Source organism: Triticum urartu, chromosome 1A (genome assembly GCF_056163025.1).
Source record: "Triticum urartu cultivar PI428250 chromosome 1A, HENAU_Tu73, whole genome shotgun sequence".
NCBI classification, from domain to species: Eukaryota; Viridiplantae; Streptophyta; class Magnoliopsida; order Poales; family Poaceae; genus Triticum; species Triticum urartu.
Window position 1 is genome coordinate 228010887 of NC_141873.1, and position 16938 is coordinate 228027824.

A 16938-nucleotide genomic window follows, 5' to 3' on the forward strand; every position below is an offset into this window, starting at 1 on the left:
ACTAGCATCACAATGAATCTCAAAGGGTTTGTCAAAATTGGGTAATGCAAGCACGGGAGCATGAGTAAGAAAATTCTTAAGCTCATTGAATGCGGTATCTTTGGATGGTCCCCAAACAAAGGGTGCATTCTTCTTACTCAAAGCATGTAAAGGTGAAGCAATGGTGCTAAAGTCCTTCACAAATCTACGGTAGAAACCACCTAAACCAAGGATGCTACGCACTTGTTGCAAGTTGGTTGGTTGTGGCCAAGTTTTAATAGCATTAATCTTAGATTCATCAACATGAACACCCTTAGAAAATACTACAAAACCCAAGAAAACAAGCTTATCAACGCCAAAGAGTCATTTTTCCATATTAGCATAGAGACGCTCTTTTTGAAGAGTTTGTAGCACGGTGCGAAGGTGGGTGACATGATCTTTGAGAGATTTGCTAAACACAAGAATATCATCAAAGTAGACCACAACAAATAAACCAATTTAAGGTCGAAAGACAAAATGCATGAGTCGCATGAAAGTACCAGGTGCTTCGGATAAACCCGTTGGCATAACAAGCCATTCATATAAGCCAAATTTGGTCTTAAATGTGGTTTTCCATTCATCACCTTCTTGGATGCATATTTGATAGTTGCCACTCTTAAGATCAATCTTAGAGAACATTGTGGCTCCGCTAAGTTCATCAAGCATATCATCTAGGCGTGGAATATTGTAAGGATAACACACGGTAATAGAATTGATAGGACGGCAATCGGAACACATGCAAAATGCACCATCTTTCTTGGGAACAAGGATTACCGGAACGGCACAAGGGCTCAAGTTTTCTCGTACATGGCCGTTGTCGATGAGTAGTTGTACTTGCCGTTGGATCTCCTTAGTTTCCTCGGCATTGACGCGATAGGGAGCCTTGTTAGGAAGAGGAGCTCCGGGGATGAGGTCAATTCGGTGCTCAATGCCTCGTAGTGGAGGTAGACCCGGAGGTAGCTCGTCAGGGAAGACGTCTTGGAATTCCTGCAAAAGAGAAGACAACACTAAAGGTAGAGTGTGAGAGGTGTTAGATTTTTGTGCCTTGTCCTTGCACAAAAGGACATAGTGTAGGACACTTGATGGATTCCCACACACTTCTCTTATTTCACTTTTGGTTGCAAATAGAACTAAGTTCTTCTTTTCGCTCATCATGGAGGCACTCGATTTGGGCTTGTGGCGCTCACTCTCTTTTTCGTGGTTCGCTCTCTCACTATTCTCTCCATGATGGGTGGCTTGCTTATCGACGATCACTTGGCTGGGAGACATAGGGTGAAGTACGTACTCCTTTCCTTTCGTCTTGAATATATAGTGATTCGTTCGGCCGTTGTGGATGACACCTCTACCAAATTGCCATGGTTGTCCGAGAAGAAGGTGGCAAACGGTCATTGGAACGACATCACACTCCAAAGTGTCTTCGTAAGCTCCAATTTTGAAGGAGACTTGCACTCTATGCTCGACTTGAATAGTGCCAGAGTCGCTTAGCCATTGAACTTTGTAGGGGTGTGGGTGCTTCGTCTTGACCAATTGGAGCTTGGAGCAAAGTTCTTCACTTGCTAAGTTATGGAAACTCCCTCCATCGATGATGACCTTGACGGACCTTCCAATGATGTCGGCCTTGGTATGAAAGATATGGCATCTTGGTCTTCTTCTTGTTCATGGTGAAGAGTCAAGACCTTGGAGACAATGAGAGCGGGGCTTGATACGTCTCCAACGTATCTATAATTTTTGATTGTTCCATGCTATTATATTATCTATTTTGGAAGTTTAATGGGCTTTAATATACCTTTTTATATTATTTTTGGGACTAACCTACTAACCAAAGGCCCAGTGCAAATTGCTGTTTTTGCCTATTTCAGTGTTTCGCAGAAAAAGGAATATCAAACGGAATCCAAACGGAATGAAACCTTTGGGGGAGTTATTTTTGGAACAAATGTGATCCAGGAGACTTGGAGTGGACGTCAAGAAAGAAGCGAGGAGACCACGAGGTAGGAGGGCATTCCCCCACCCTCGTGCCCCCCTTGCAGCTCTACCAACCTACTTCTTCCTCCTATATATACCCATATACCCTGAAAACATCGAGGAGCACCACGAAACCCTATTTCCACCGCCGCAACCTTCTGTACCCATGAGATCCCATCTTGGGGCCTTTTCTGGCGCTCCACCGGAGGGGGAATCGATCATGGAGGGCTTCTACATCAACACCATAGCCTCTCCGATGATGTGTGAGTAGTTTACCGCAGACCTTTGGGTCCATAGTTATTAGCTAGATGGCTTCTTCTCTCTCTTTGGATCTCAATACAAAGTTGTCCTCGATTCTCTTGAAGATCTATTCGATGTAGTTCTTTTTGCGGTGTGTTTGTCGAGATCCGATGAATTGTGGGTTATGATCAAGATCATCTATGAACAATATTTGATTCTTTTCTGAAATCTTTTATGCATGATTTAATATCTTTGCAAGTCTCTTCGAATTATCAGTTTGGTTTGGCCTACTAGATTGATCTTTCTTGCAATGGGAGAAGTGCTTAGCTTTGGGTTCAATCTTGCAGTGTCCTTTCCTAGTGAGTAGGGGCAGCAAGGCACATATTGTATTGTTGCCGTCGAGGATAAACAGATGGGGTTTATATCATATTGCTTGAGTTTATCCCTCTACATCATGTCATCTTGCCTAATGCGTTAGTCTGTTCTTATGAACTTAATACTTTAGATGCATGCTGGATAGCGGTCGATGTGTGGAGTAATAGTAGTAGATGCAGAATCATTTTGGTCTACTTGTCACGGACGTGATGCCTATATACATGATCATGCCTAGATATTCTCATAACTACGCACTTTTCTATCAATTGCTCGACAGTAATTTGTTCACCCACCGTAGAATTTGCTATCTTGAGAGAAGCCACTAGTGAAACCTGAAGGAAATATGACCTAGAGGCAATAATAAAGTTATTATTTATTTCCTTATAATAATGATAAATGTTTATTATTCATGCTAGAATTGTATTAACCGGAAACATAATACATGTGTGAATACATAGACAAACAAAGTGTCACTAGTATGCCTCTACTTGACTAGCTCTTTAATCAAAGATGGTTATGTTTCCTAACCATGAACAATGAGTTGTTATTTGATTAACGGGATCACATCATTAAGAGAATGATCTGATTGACATGACCCATTCCATTAGCTTAGCACCCGATCGTTTAGTATGTTGCTATTGCTTTCTTCATGACTTATACATGTTCCTATAACTATGAGATTATGTAACTCCCGTTTACCGGAGGAACACTTTGGGTACTACCAAACGTCGCAACGTAACTGGGTGATTATAAAGGAGTACTACAGGTGTCTCCAATGGTACATGTTGGGTTGACGTATTTCAAGATTAGGTTTTGTCACTCCGATTGTCGGAGAGGTATCTCTGGGCCCTCTCGGTAATACACATCACATAAGCCTTGCAAGCATTGCAACTAATGAGTTAGTTGCGAGATGATGTATTACAGAACGAGTAAAGAGACTTGCCGGTAACGAGATTGAACTAGGTATTGGATACCGACGATCGAATCTCGGGCAAGTAACATACCGATGACAAAGGGAACAACGTATGTTGTTATGCGGTCTGACCGATAAAGATCTTCGTAGAATATGTAGGAGCCAATATGGGCATCCAGGTCCCGCTATTGGTTATTGACCGGAGACGTGTCTCGATCATGTCTACATTGTTCTCGAACCCGTAGGGTCCGCACGCTTAAGGTTACGATGACAGTTATATTATGAGTTTATGCATTTTGATGTACCGAAGGTTGTTCGGAGTCCCGGATGTGATCACGGACATGAAGAGGAGTCTCTAAATGGTCGAGACGTAAAGATTGATATATTGGAAGCCTATGTTTGGATATCGGAAGTGTTCCGGGTGAAATCGGGATTTTACCGGAATACCGGGAAGGTTACCGGAACCCCCCGGGAGCTAAATGGGCCATGATGGGCCTTAGTGGAAAAGAGAAGAGGCAGCCCTACATGGGCTGCGCGCCTCCTCCTTCCCCTAGTCCTATTAGGACTAGGAGAGGTGGCCGCCCCCCTCTCTCTCTTTTCCCCCTCCGCGAATCCTATTCCAACTAGGATTGGGGGGGGAATCCTACTCCCGGAGGGAGTAGGACTCTCCTGGCGCGCCCCTTGTGGCCAGCCAGCCTCCCCCTTTGGTCCTTTATATACTGATGTAGAGGCACCCTAGAACACACAAGTTTATCCACGTGATCTATTCCTTAGCCGTGTGCGGTGCCCCCAGCCACCATATTCCTCGATAATACTGTAGCGGAGTTTAGGCGAAGCCCTGCTGCTGTAGTGCATCAAGATCGTCACCACGCCGTCGTGCTGACGGAACTCTTCCCCGACACTTTGCTGGATCGGAGTCCGGGGATCGTCATCGAGCTGAACGTGTGCTCGAACTCGGAGGTGCTGTAGTTTTGGTGCTTGATCGGTTGGATCGTGAAGACGTACGACTACTTCCTCTACGTTGCATCAACGCTTCCGCAGTCGGTCTGCGTGGGTACGTAGACAACACTCTCCCCTCTCGTTGCTATGCATCACATGATCTTGCGTGTGCGTAGGAAATTTTTTGAAATTACTACGAAACCCAGCAAAACCTATGCCCCCGGGTCTATTCTCCATTATATTATTTTCCTATGCCCCCGGATCAAATAAACAGATTGCTGTGTTATTCTTGGAATCTTTGTGAAATTTATGATTTTGTTTGTTGCTCTAAGAACCCTAAAAAACACCTCCCCTACCTATGTGAGTTTAATGATAATGAAATCTTATCTTCTTATGCAAAGGGTGCTTATAGTTACTATGAGATCGAACAAATTGAAGAATTTGTTGCTTTTAAGGGTGCTTATGAAGTTGCTTCTTTGATTGAAAAGTATGATATTACTCTCTACGAATCTGAAAATTTTGACATACTTCAATATTGCTATGAAAACTATGCTCATAATGTCTATGTCAAAGAATTTATTGAAAGAATTACCGATATGCATGAATCCATAGATAATTATGATTCCGATGATTTGATTGAAATATCCCTTGATGAACATGATGCTTTCTATTCTTGTGGCCATGATGCCAATATTTATGAAGATGAATTTGCTATAGTTCCTTATGTTAAACATGAGATCGTTGCTATTGCACCCATACTTGATAGTTCCTTCGATGAAAAGCATGATTGCAATGATGTTATTATAAATTCTCTTAATGTCAATTGTGTTAATGATATGCAAAACCTCAAGCTTGGGGATGCTAGTTTTTCTATGACTACTATTTGTTGCAATGATCATGATTGTGGTGATTCTTCTTATGATCTTGAAAATTTATTTAAGCCCCATGATGAATATAAGATCGATAATAGTGTTTGTAATATTATTGAAAGTGGGTTTGGAAGAGTGTCTACTTTAGATCCCACATATTTGGTGAATGTTCAATCTTATTTTTTTGATAAAAGTGGGTTTGGAGAGGTCATGACTTTAGTTAATGTTAATCCCACTATTATGGAAGAGTGCCAACTTTGCATGCATGTGGATCGTGTTGAAAATATTTTATGTGATAGCTATTTCGTTGAGTTTGCTTATGATCCCACTTGTAATTATTATGAGACAGGAAAATATGATTGTAGAAATTTTCATGTTACTAAATTACCTCTCGTTATGTTGAGATTGCTATTGTTTCTTTCTGCTTCCTTGCATATGCTAGTTTTTGTTTGCTATGATAATTTGTTTGCCTGCCTATGGATAGGAAGTATGTTAGACTTAGATGTGTTTGTCACATGTTTTATGATGCTCTCTTTTGTGCTTCAATTCTTGTCTTTCATGTGAGCATCATTGAAATTATCAATGCCTAGCTAGGGGCGTTAAACGATAGCGCTTGTTGGGAGGCAACCCAATTTTATTTTTGCTTATTGCTTTTTGTTCCTGTTTAGTAATAAATAATTCATATAGCTTCTGTTTATATGTGGTTTTATGTTTTTAATTAGTGTTTGTGCCAATTAGAACCTTTGGGAAGACTTGGGGGAAGTCTTTGCGATCTTGCTGTAAAAAACAGAAACTTTAGCGCTCACGAGATTGGCTGCCATTTTTCACTAGAGAGTGCGATTAGGTTGATTCTTTTTGAAAATGATTAATAGACAAATTACTCACGTTCACCAATTTATTTCAGAATTTTTGGGGTTACAGAAGTATTCTAAACCTACAGATTACTACAAACTGTTCTGTTTTTGACAGATTTTGTTTTTCGTGTATTGTTTGCTTATTTTGATGAATCTATGGCTAGTATCAGGGGGTATGAACCATAGATAAGTTGGAATAAAGTAGGTTTAACACCAATAGAAATAAAGAATGAGTTCATTATAGTACCTTGAAGTGGTGATTTGTGTTCTTATACTAACGGAGCTCATGAGATTTTCTGTTGAGTTTTGTGTTGTGAAGTTTTCAAGTTTTGGGTAAAGATTTGATGGATTTTGGAATAAGGAGTGGAAAGAGCCTAAGCTTGGGGATGCCCAAGGCACCCCATGGTAAAATTCAAGGACAACCAAAATCCTAAGCTTGGGGATGCCCCGGAAGACATCCCCTCTTTCGTGTTCGTCCATCGATAACTTTACTTGAGGCTATATTTTTATTCACCACATGATATGTGTTTTGCTTGGAGGGTATTGTATGATTTGAGTCTTTGTTTTTTAGTTTAACACAATCATCCTTGATTTACAAACCTTTTGTAGACACACACATGAATCATAATTTATTAGAATACTCTATGTGCTTCACTTATATCTTTTGAGCTAGATAATTTTGCTCTAGTGCTTCACTTATATCTTTAAGAGCACGGTGGTGGTTTTATTTTATAGAAATTATTGATCTCTCATGCTTCACTTATATTATTTTGAGAGTCTTTTAGAACAGCATGGTAATTTGCTTTGGCTATAAAGTTAGTCCTAATATGATAGGCATCCAAGATGGGTATAATAAAAACTTTCATAAAAAGTGCATTGAATACTATGAGAAGTTTGATACTTGATGATTGTTTTGAGATATGAAGATGGTGATATTAGAGTCATGCTAGTTGAGTAGTTGTGAATTTGATAAATACTTGTGTTAAAGTTTGTAATTCCCGTAGCATGCACGTATGGTGAACCGTTATGTGATGAAGTGGGAGCATGATTTATTTATTGATTGTCTTCCTTATGATTGGCTGTCGGGGACGAGCGATGGTCTTTTCCTACCAATCTATCCCCGTAGGAGCATGCACGTAGTACTTTGTTTCGATAACTAATAGATTTTTGCAATAAGTATGTGAGTTCTTTATGACTAATGTTGATTCCATGGATTATACGCACTCTCACCCTTCCACCATTGCTAGCCTCTCTAGTACCGCGTAACTTTCGCCGGTACCATACACCCACCATATACCTTCCTCAAAACAGCCACCATACCTACCTATTATGGCATTTCCATAGACATTCCGAGATATATTGCCATGCAACTTACCACCGTTCCGTTTGTTATGACACATTACATCATTGTCATATTGCTTTGTATTATCATGTAGTTGACATGGTATTTGTGGCAAAGCCACCTTTATAATTCTTTCATACATGTCACTCTTGATTCATTGCATATCCTGGTACAGCGCCGGAGGCATTCACATAGAGTAATATTTTGTTCTAGTATCGAGTTGTAAGTAAATAAAAGTGTGATGATCATCATTATTAGAGCATTGTCCCAAGTGAGGAAAGGATGATGGAGACTATGATTCCCCCACAAGTTGGGATGAGACTCTGGACGAAAATAAAAAGAAGAAGAAAAAAAGAGGCCAAAAAAAGAAAGAAGAAAAGGCCCAAATAAAAAAAGAGAGAATAGAGAGAAGGGACAATGTTACTATCCTTTTACCACACTTGTGCTTCAAAGTAGCACCATGATCTTCATGATAGAGAGTCCCCTATGTTGTCACTTTCATATACTAGTGGGAATTATACATTATAGAACTTGGCTTGTATATTCCAGTGTTGGGCTTCATCAAAATGACCTAGGTCTTCGTGAGCAAGCAAGTTAGATGCACACCCACTTAGTTTCTTTTGTTGAGCTTTCATACACTTATAGCTCTAGTGCATCCGTTGCATGGCAATCCCTACTCACTCACATTGATATCTATTGATGGGCATCTCCATATCCCGTTGATACACCTAGTTGATGTGAGACTATCTTCTTCCTTTTTGTCTTCTCCACTACCACCATTCTATTCCACCTATAGTGCTATATCCGTGGCTCATGCTCATGTATTGCGTGAAGATTGAAAAAGTTTGAGAACATCAAAAGTATGAAACAATTGCTTGGCTTGTCATCGGGGTTGTGCATGATTAAATACTTTATGTGACGAAGATAGAGCATAGCCAGACTATATGATTTTGTAGGGATAACTTTCTTTGGCCATGTTATTTTGAGAAGACATGATTGCTTTGTTAGTATGCTTGAAGTATTATTATTTTTATGTCAATATTAAACTTTTGTCTTGAATCTTTCGGATCTGAACATTCATGCCACAATAAAGAGAATTACATTGAGAATTATGCTAGGTAGCATTCCACATCAAAAATTCTGTTTTATCATTTACCTACTCGAGGATGAGCAAGAATTAAGCTTGGGGATGCTTGAGACGTCTCCAACGTATCTATAATTTTTGATTGTTCCATGCTATTATATTATCTGTTTTGAATGTTTAATGGGCTTTAATATACCTTTTTATATTATTTTTGGGACTAACCTACTAACCAAAGGCCCAGTGCAAATTGCAGTTTTTTTCCTATTTCAGTGTTTCACGGAAAAGGAATATCGAACGGAATCGAAATGGAATGAAACCTTCGGGAGAGTTATTTTTGGAACAAACGTGATCCAGGAGACTTGGAGTGGACGTCAAGAAAGAAGCGAGGAGGCCACGAGGTAGGAGGGTGCGCCCAGGAGGGTAGGCACGCCCCCACCCTCGTGGGCCCCTCGCAGCTCCACCGACCTACTTCTTCCTCCTATATATACCCATATACCCTAAAAACATTGAGGAGCACCACGAAACCCTATTTCCACCGCCGCAACCTTTTGTACCCGTGAGATCCCATCTTGGGGCCTTTTCCGGCGCTCCGCCGAAGGGGGAATTGATCACTGAGGGCTTCTACATCAACACCATAGCCTCTCCGATGATGTGCGAGTAGTTTACCACAGACCTTCGGGTCCATAGTTATTAGCTAGATGGCTTCTTCTCTCTCTTTGGATCTCAATACAAAGTTCTCGTCGATTCTCTTGGAGATCTATTCGATGTAATTCTTTTTGCGGTGTGTTTGTCGAGATCCGATGAATTGTGGGTTTATGATCAAGATTATCTATGAACAATATTTGATTCTTGTCTGAAATCTTTTATGCGTGATTTAATATCTTTGCAAGTCTCTTCGAATTATCAGTTTGTTTGGCCTACTAGATTGATCTTTCATGCAATGGGAGAAGTGCTTAGCTTTGGGTTCAATCTTACGGTGTCCTTTCCCAATGACAACAGGGGCAACAAGGCACGTATTGTATTGTTGCCATCGAGGATAAAAAGATGGGGTTTATATCATATTGCTTGAGTTTATCCCTCTACATCATGTCATCTTGCCTAATGCGTTACTCTGTTCTTATGAACTTAATACTCTAGATGCATGCTGGATAGCGGTCGATGTGTGGAGTAATAGTTGTAGATGCAGAATCATTTCTGTCTACTTGTCGTGGACGGGATGCCTATATACATGATGATGCCTAGATATTCTCATAACTATGCACTTTTCTATCAATTGCTTGACAGTAATTTGTTCACCCACCATAGAATTTGCTATCTTGAGAGAAGCCGCTAGTGAAACCTATGGCCCCCGGGTCTATTCTCCATTATATTATTTTCCTATCAATTTGCTATTTCTATCGTTGTTTATTTTGCAATATTTATTTTCTAATCTATACAATAAAAATACCAAAAATATTTATCTTATTATCTCTATCAGATCTCACTTCCGTAAGTGACCATGAAGGGATTGACAACCCCTTTATCACGTTGGTTGTGAGGTTCTTGTTTGTTTGTGCATGTACGAGGGACTTGCGTGTAATCTCCTACTGGATTGATACCTTGGTTCTCAAAAACTAAGGGAAATACTTACGCTACTTTGCTGCATTACCCTTTCCTCTTCAAGGGAAAACCAACATTTGCTCAAGAGGTAGCAGGGCTTGAATCTTCATTACAAAAGACTTGTTCTTCTTTATCGTCGTTCACTTGTCAGTGCATTGACACTTGTTCAAGGGCTTCCATTTCTCCTTCACTCATGGAATCGTATGTACCATCATCGTTGAGGATCATGGTTCGCTTGTTGGTACACTCAAAGGACTTGTGGCCTCAGCCTCCGCATGTCAAACATTTGAAGGAACTTGTCTTGACGGTCTCATCGGTTGGGGTAGATGATGATGAAGCTCTTGGCTTGAAGTTGCTTGTAGTAGGATGATGACTTGGAGTTGTCGAGGTTTTCTTGTAACTCGACTTGTCGTTGTTGCTTGTAAAAGGCTTGGTTGATGTAGAAGGTGTTGGAGTCGTTGAAGCTTGGGTGTTGGAGAAGCCATAGGACTTGGATGAGAACTTGGCATACTTGAAGTCATCTTGCACTTGACGTTCCACCTTGGTAGCTTGATGCACTAGCTCGATGAGGTTCGAGTATGGTTGGAAGTCGGCGATCTTCTTGATAGGATGATTGAGTCCATTTAAGAAACGTGCCATAGTTTGCTCATCATCTTCCGTGACATTGGCTTGTATCATTGCAATCTCCGTTTCCTTGTAGTATTCTTCAACGCTCTTGGTTCCTTGCTTGAGGAGTTGGAGTTTCTTGAAGAGGTCGTGGTTGTAGTAGGTTAGCACGAAGCGTGCTCTCATGACATCCTTCATTTGCGCCAAAGTAATGATGGGTGGTTCACCTCTTGTCTCTCGACACTCATTGACTTGTTCCCACCAAATGAGGACATAGTCTTGGAACTCAAGGGATGCCATCGCAATCTTCTTCTCTTCTTCATAGTTGTGCAAACGGAAGATTTTGTCGACCTTCAATGCCCATGAAAGGTACTCTTCGGGATCATTGCTTCCATTGAACTTGGGCATGGTGAACTTTAGCTTGTCGTAGCGTTGCTCTTCATTGTGTTGGGGTCGGGGATGATGACATCGTTAACGAGGGGGTCGTCTCTTTCGACGTGTTCTTGTTGAACTTGATGTTCTTAGAGAGGCTGTGGAACTTGACGATGCACTCGAGCTTAATAGTTTTGCTCTTGAACTTCTTCGCGAAGCGCTTCTTCTTGTTCACAACGATGGAGGTTGCGTGTGGCGACGGCGTGACTTGAGTCTCGAAGGGCATGTTGCGCCTCAATTGCTTGAGCTTCACGTAGTTGTTGTTCTTGGCGTTGTGCCTCGACATCTTGTGCATCTTGGTGTAGATGCGCTCGCTCTTCCTCTTCTCATTGGCGTTGTCGTTGCCGTTCTTGTGCTTGCTCGAGAGTAGCTTGGTTTTGACGATGTCGATGTTCTTGTGCATGAGCTTTCTCTTGAGAGTCGTTATCGTGTAGAGGATTGCGGTTTGCGTGATGATCTTGACGTGCGGCACGACGAAGATTGTTCGATGTCGGTGTACTTGAGCCGGAGATGGTGTAGTCATAGTGTCGACTTGAGAGGCTCCGTCTTGATGAGGACGAAGTGGAAGAAGAGCGGTTGAGCAACGAAGCACGAATCTCATCCATTCTTGCATCATTCTCTTGCTTGTGGTCATCGAGCTTGTTGTCGAAGTAGTCGCTTGTACGTTGCTCGGAGAGTCGCAAGTTAGTGGCGACGTTGTCGATGCATTCACTCATTTGCTTGTTGCTCTTGATGCAAAGCATGTTGTGCACCAAAGAGGTGGCTCTTTGTGACGTAGGAGTTCATGTCGTCGTCTTGCTTGATGAAGAGTGGGTTGGTAGAAGTACTTGGCCTATCCAGCATTCCAAGCAATTTTGTGAGTGGTAGAAGGAGAAGAACAATACCAAATGTACCTTGACCGAAGTTGAAGATGGATCAATAATCACTCAATGTGGAACAAGGAAATAGCACAATTGGTACCAATTCTTGTCGGTTTCTCACACCTACACAAGTAAAAGCTTATGGTGGAGCTCGGTTAGGATGGTGGCACAAAATTTGATGCAATTGTTAGTGAGCTTGAATAATGTTGGAAAAGATTCGCAAGTTTGCAATGCAACAAGTATACCAATAGCAAAATATGGTACACATAAACACACACGCAAAGAGATAAGTGGGGTCGTGCAACCAAGGATGAGCCAAAATGTGGAATCCACGAAAATGCTCTTGTTGCACAACACTAGAGAGACGCTAGCACGATTGGACAATAGGCGGATACGAAGACTTGTGCACAACCTACTAAGCAAAAATGCAATGGGTTCTCTCCCAAGTATTCTCTATGTATGGTATCCCGATGATATGATCCAATATGATCTATGTTGGGTTTCGTAGTAATTTCAAAAAAATTCCTATGCACACGCAAGATCATGGTGATGCATAGCAACGAGAGGGGAGAGTGTTGTCTACGTACCCACGCAGACCGACTGCGGAAGCGTTGACACAACGTAGAGGAAGTAGTCGTACGTCTTCACGATCCAACCGATCAAGCACCGAAACTACGGCACCTTCGAGTTCGAGCACACGTTCAGCACGATGACGATTCCCGGACTCCGATCCGGCAAAGTGTCGGGGAAGAGTTCCGTCAGCACGACGGCTTGGTGACGATCTTGATGCACTAGAGCAGCAGGGCTTCGCCTAAACTCCGCTACAGTATTATCAAGGAATATGGTGGCTGGGGGCACCGCACACGGCTAAGGAATAGATCACGTGGATCAACTTGTGTGTTTCTGGGGTGCCTCTGCCTCAGTATATAAAGGAGCCAAGGGGGAGGGGGACGCCGGCCAGGAGGAGGGCGCAGGAGGAGTCCTACTCCTCCCGGGAGTAGGACTCCCCCCCCCAATCCTAGTTGGACTAGGATTCCCCGAGGGGGAAAGAGAGAGAGGGGGGCCGGCCACCTCTCCTAGTCCTAATAGGACTAGGGGAGGGGGGAGGCGCGCGGCCACCTTGGGCTGCCCCTTTCTCCTTTCCACTAAAGCCCATTAAGGCCCATATGGCTCCCGGGGGGTTCCGGTAACCTCCCGGTACTCCGGTAAAATCCCGATTTCACCCGGAACACTTCCGATGTCCAAATATAGGCTTCCAATATATCAATCTTTATGTCTCGACCAATTCGAGACTCCTCGTCATGTCCGTGATCACATCCGGGACTCCGAACAACCTTCGGTACATCAAAATGCATAAACTCATAATACAACTGTCATCGTAACCTTAAGCGTGCGGACCCTACGGGTTCGAGAACAATGTAGACATGACCGAGACACGTCTCCGGTCAATAACCAATAGCGGGACCTGGATGCCCATATTGGCTCCTACATATTCTACGAAGATCTTTATCGGTCAGACCGCATAACAACATACGTTGTTCCCTTTGTCATCGGTATGTTACTTGCCCGAGATTCGATCGTCGGTATCCAATACCTAGTTCAATCTCATTACCGGCAAGTCTCTTTACTCGTTCTGTAATACATCATCCCGCAACTAACTCATTAGTTGCAATGCTTGCAAGGCTTATGTGATGTGCATTACCGAGAGGGCCCAGAGATACCTCTCCGACAATCGGAGTGACAAAACCTAATCTCGAAATACACCAACCCAACATGTACCTTTGGAGACACCTGTAGTACTCCTTTATAATCACCTAGTTACGTTGTGACGTTTGGTAGTACCCAAAGTGTTCCTCTGGTAAACGGGAGTTGCATAATCTCATAGTTACAGGAACATGTATAAGTCATGAAGAAAGCAATAGCAACATACTAAACGATCGGGTGCTAAGCTAATGGAATGGGTCATGTCAATCAGATCATTCTCTTAATGATGTGATCCCGTTAATCAAATAACAACTCATTGTTCATGGTTAGGAAACATAACCATCTTTGATTAACGAGCTAGTCAAGTAGAGGCATACTAGTGACACTTAGTTTGTCTATGTATTCACACATGTATTATGTTTCCGGTTAATACAATTCTAGCATGAATAATAAACATTTATCATGATATAAGGAAATAAATAATAACTTTATTATTGCCTCTAGGGCATATTTCCTTCAGTCTCCCACTTGCACTAGAGTCAATAATCTAGATTACACCGTAATGATTCTAACACCCATGGAGCCTTGGTGCTGATCATGTTTTGCTCGTGGAAGAGGCTTAGTCAACGGGTCTGCAACATTCAGATCCGTATGTATCTTGCAAATCTCTATGTCTCCCACCTGGACTAGATCCCGGATGGAATTGAAGCGTCTCTTGATGTGCTTGGTTCTCTTGTGAAATCTGGATTCCTTTGCCAAGGCAATTGCACCAGTATTGTCACAAAAGATTTTCATTGGACCCGATGCACCAGGTACGACACCTAGATCGGATATGAACTCCTTCATCCAGACTCCTTCGTTCGCTGCTTCCGAAGCAGCTATGTACTCCGCTTCACATGTAGATCCCGCTATGATGCTTTGTTTAGAACTACACCAACTGACAGCTCCACCGTTTAATGTAAACACGTATCCGGTTTGCGATTTAGAATCGTCCGGATCAGTGTCAAAGCTTGCATCAACGTAACCTTTTACGATGAGCTCTTTGTCAGCTCCATATACGAGAAACATATCCTTAGTCCTTTTCAGGTATTTCAGGATGTTCTTGACCGCTGTCCAGTGATCCACTCCTGGATTACTTTGGTACCTCCCTGCTAGACTTATAGCAAGGCACACATCGGGTCTGGTACACAGCATTGCATACATGATAGATCCTATGGCTGATGCATAGGGAACATCTTTCATATTCTCTCTATCTTCTGCAGTGGTCGGGCATTGAGTCTTACTCAACTTCACACCTTGTAACACAGGTAAGAATCCTTTCTTTGCTTGATCCATTTTGAACTTCTTCAAAATTTTCTCAAGGTATGTTGTTTGTGAAAGTCCAATTAAGCGTCTTGATCTATCTCTATAGATCTTTATGCCTAATATGTAAGCAGCTTCACCGAGGTCTTTCATTGAAAAACTCTTATTCAAGTATCCCTTTATGCTATCCAGAAATTCTACATCATTTCCAATTAGTAATATGTCATCCACATATAATATCAGAAATGCTACAGAGCTCCCACTCACTTTCTTGTAAATACAGGCTTCTCCAAAAGTCTGTATAAAACCAAATGCTTTGATCACACTATCAAAACATTTATTCCAACTCCGAGAGGCTTGCACCAGTCCATAAATGGATCGCTGGAGCTTGCACACTTTGTTAGCTCCCTTTGGATCGACAAAACCTTCTGGTTACATCATATACAACTCTTCTTCCAGAAATCCATTCAGGAATGCAGTTTTGACATCCATCTGCCAAATTTCATAATCATAAAATGCGGCAATTGCTAACATGATTCGGACAGACTTAAGCATCGCTACGGGCGAGAAGGTCTCATCATAGTCAATCCCTTGAACTTGCCGAAAACCTTTCGCGACAAGTCGAGCTTTGTAGACAGTAATATTACCGTCGGCGTTAGTCTTTTTCTTGAAGATCCATTTATTCTCAATTGCTTGCCGATCATTGGGCAAGTCAACCAAAGTCCATACTTTGTTCTCATACATGGATCCCATCTCAGATTTCATGGCTTCAAGCCACTTTGCGGAATCTGGGCTCACCATCGCTTCTTCATAGTTCGTAGGTTCATCATGATCTAGTAGCATGACCTCCAGAACAGGATTACCGTACCACTCTGGCGCGTATCTCACTCTGGTTGATCTACGAGGTTCAGTAGTATCTTGATCTGAAGTTTCATGATCATTATCATTAGTTTCCTCACTAACTGGTGTAGGTGTCACTGGAACAGTTTTCTGTGATGTACTACTTTCCAGTAAGGGAGCAAGTACAGTTACCTCGTCAAGTTCTACTTTCCTCCCACTCACTTCTTTCGAGAGAAACTCCTTCTCTAGAAAGTTTCCGAATTTAGCAACAAAAGTCTTGCCTTCGGATCTATGATAGAAGGTGTATCCAATAGTTTCCTTTGGATATCCTATGAAGACACATTTCTCCGATTTGGGTTCGAGCTTATCAGGTTGAAGCTTTTTCACATAAGCATCGCAGCCCCAAACTTTCAGAAATGACAACTTTGGTTTCTTGCCAAACCATAGTTCATAAGGTGTCGTCTCAACGGATTTTGATGGTGCCCTATTTAACGTGAATGCGGCCATCTCTAGAGCGTATCCCCAAAACGATAGCGGTAAATCAGTAAGAGACATCATAGATCGCACCATATCTAGTAAAGTACGATTGCGACGTTCGGACACACCATTACGCTGTGGTGTTCCGGGTGACGTGAGTTGCGAAACTATTCCACAATTTTTCAAATGTACACCAAACTCGTAACTCAAATATTCTCCTCCACGATCAGATCGTAGAAACTTTATTTTCTTGTTACGATGATTTTCAACTTCACTCTAAAATTCCTTGAACTTTTCAAATGTTTCAGACTTATGTTTCATTAACTAGATATACCCATATCTGCTTAAATCATCTGTGAAGGTGAGAAAATAACGATATCCGCCACGAGCCTCAATATTCATCGGACCACATACATCTGTATGTATGATTTCCAACAAATCTGTTGCTCTCTCCGTAGTACCGGAGAACGGCGTTTTTGTCATCTTGCCCATGAGGCACGGTTCGCAAGTACCAAGTGATTC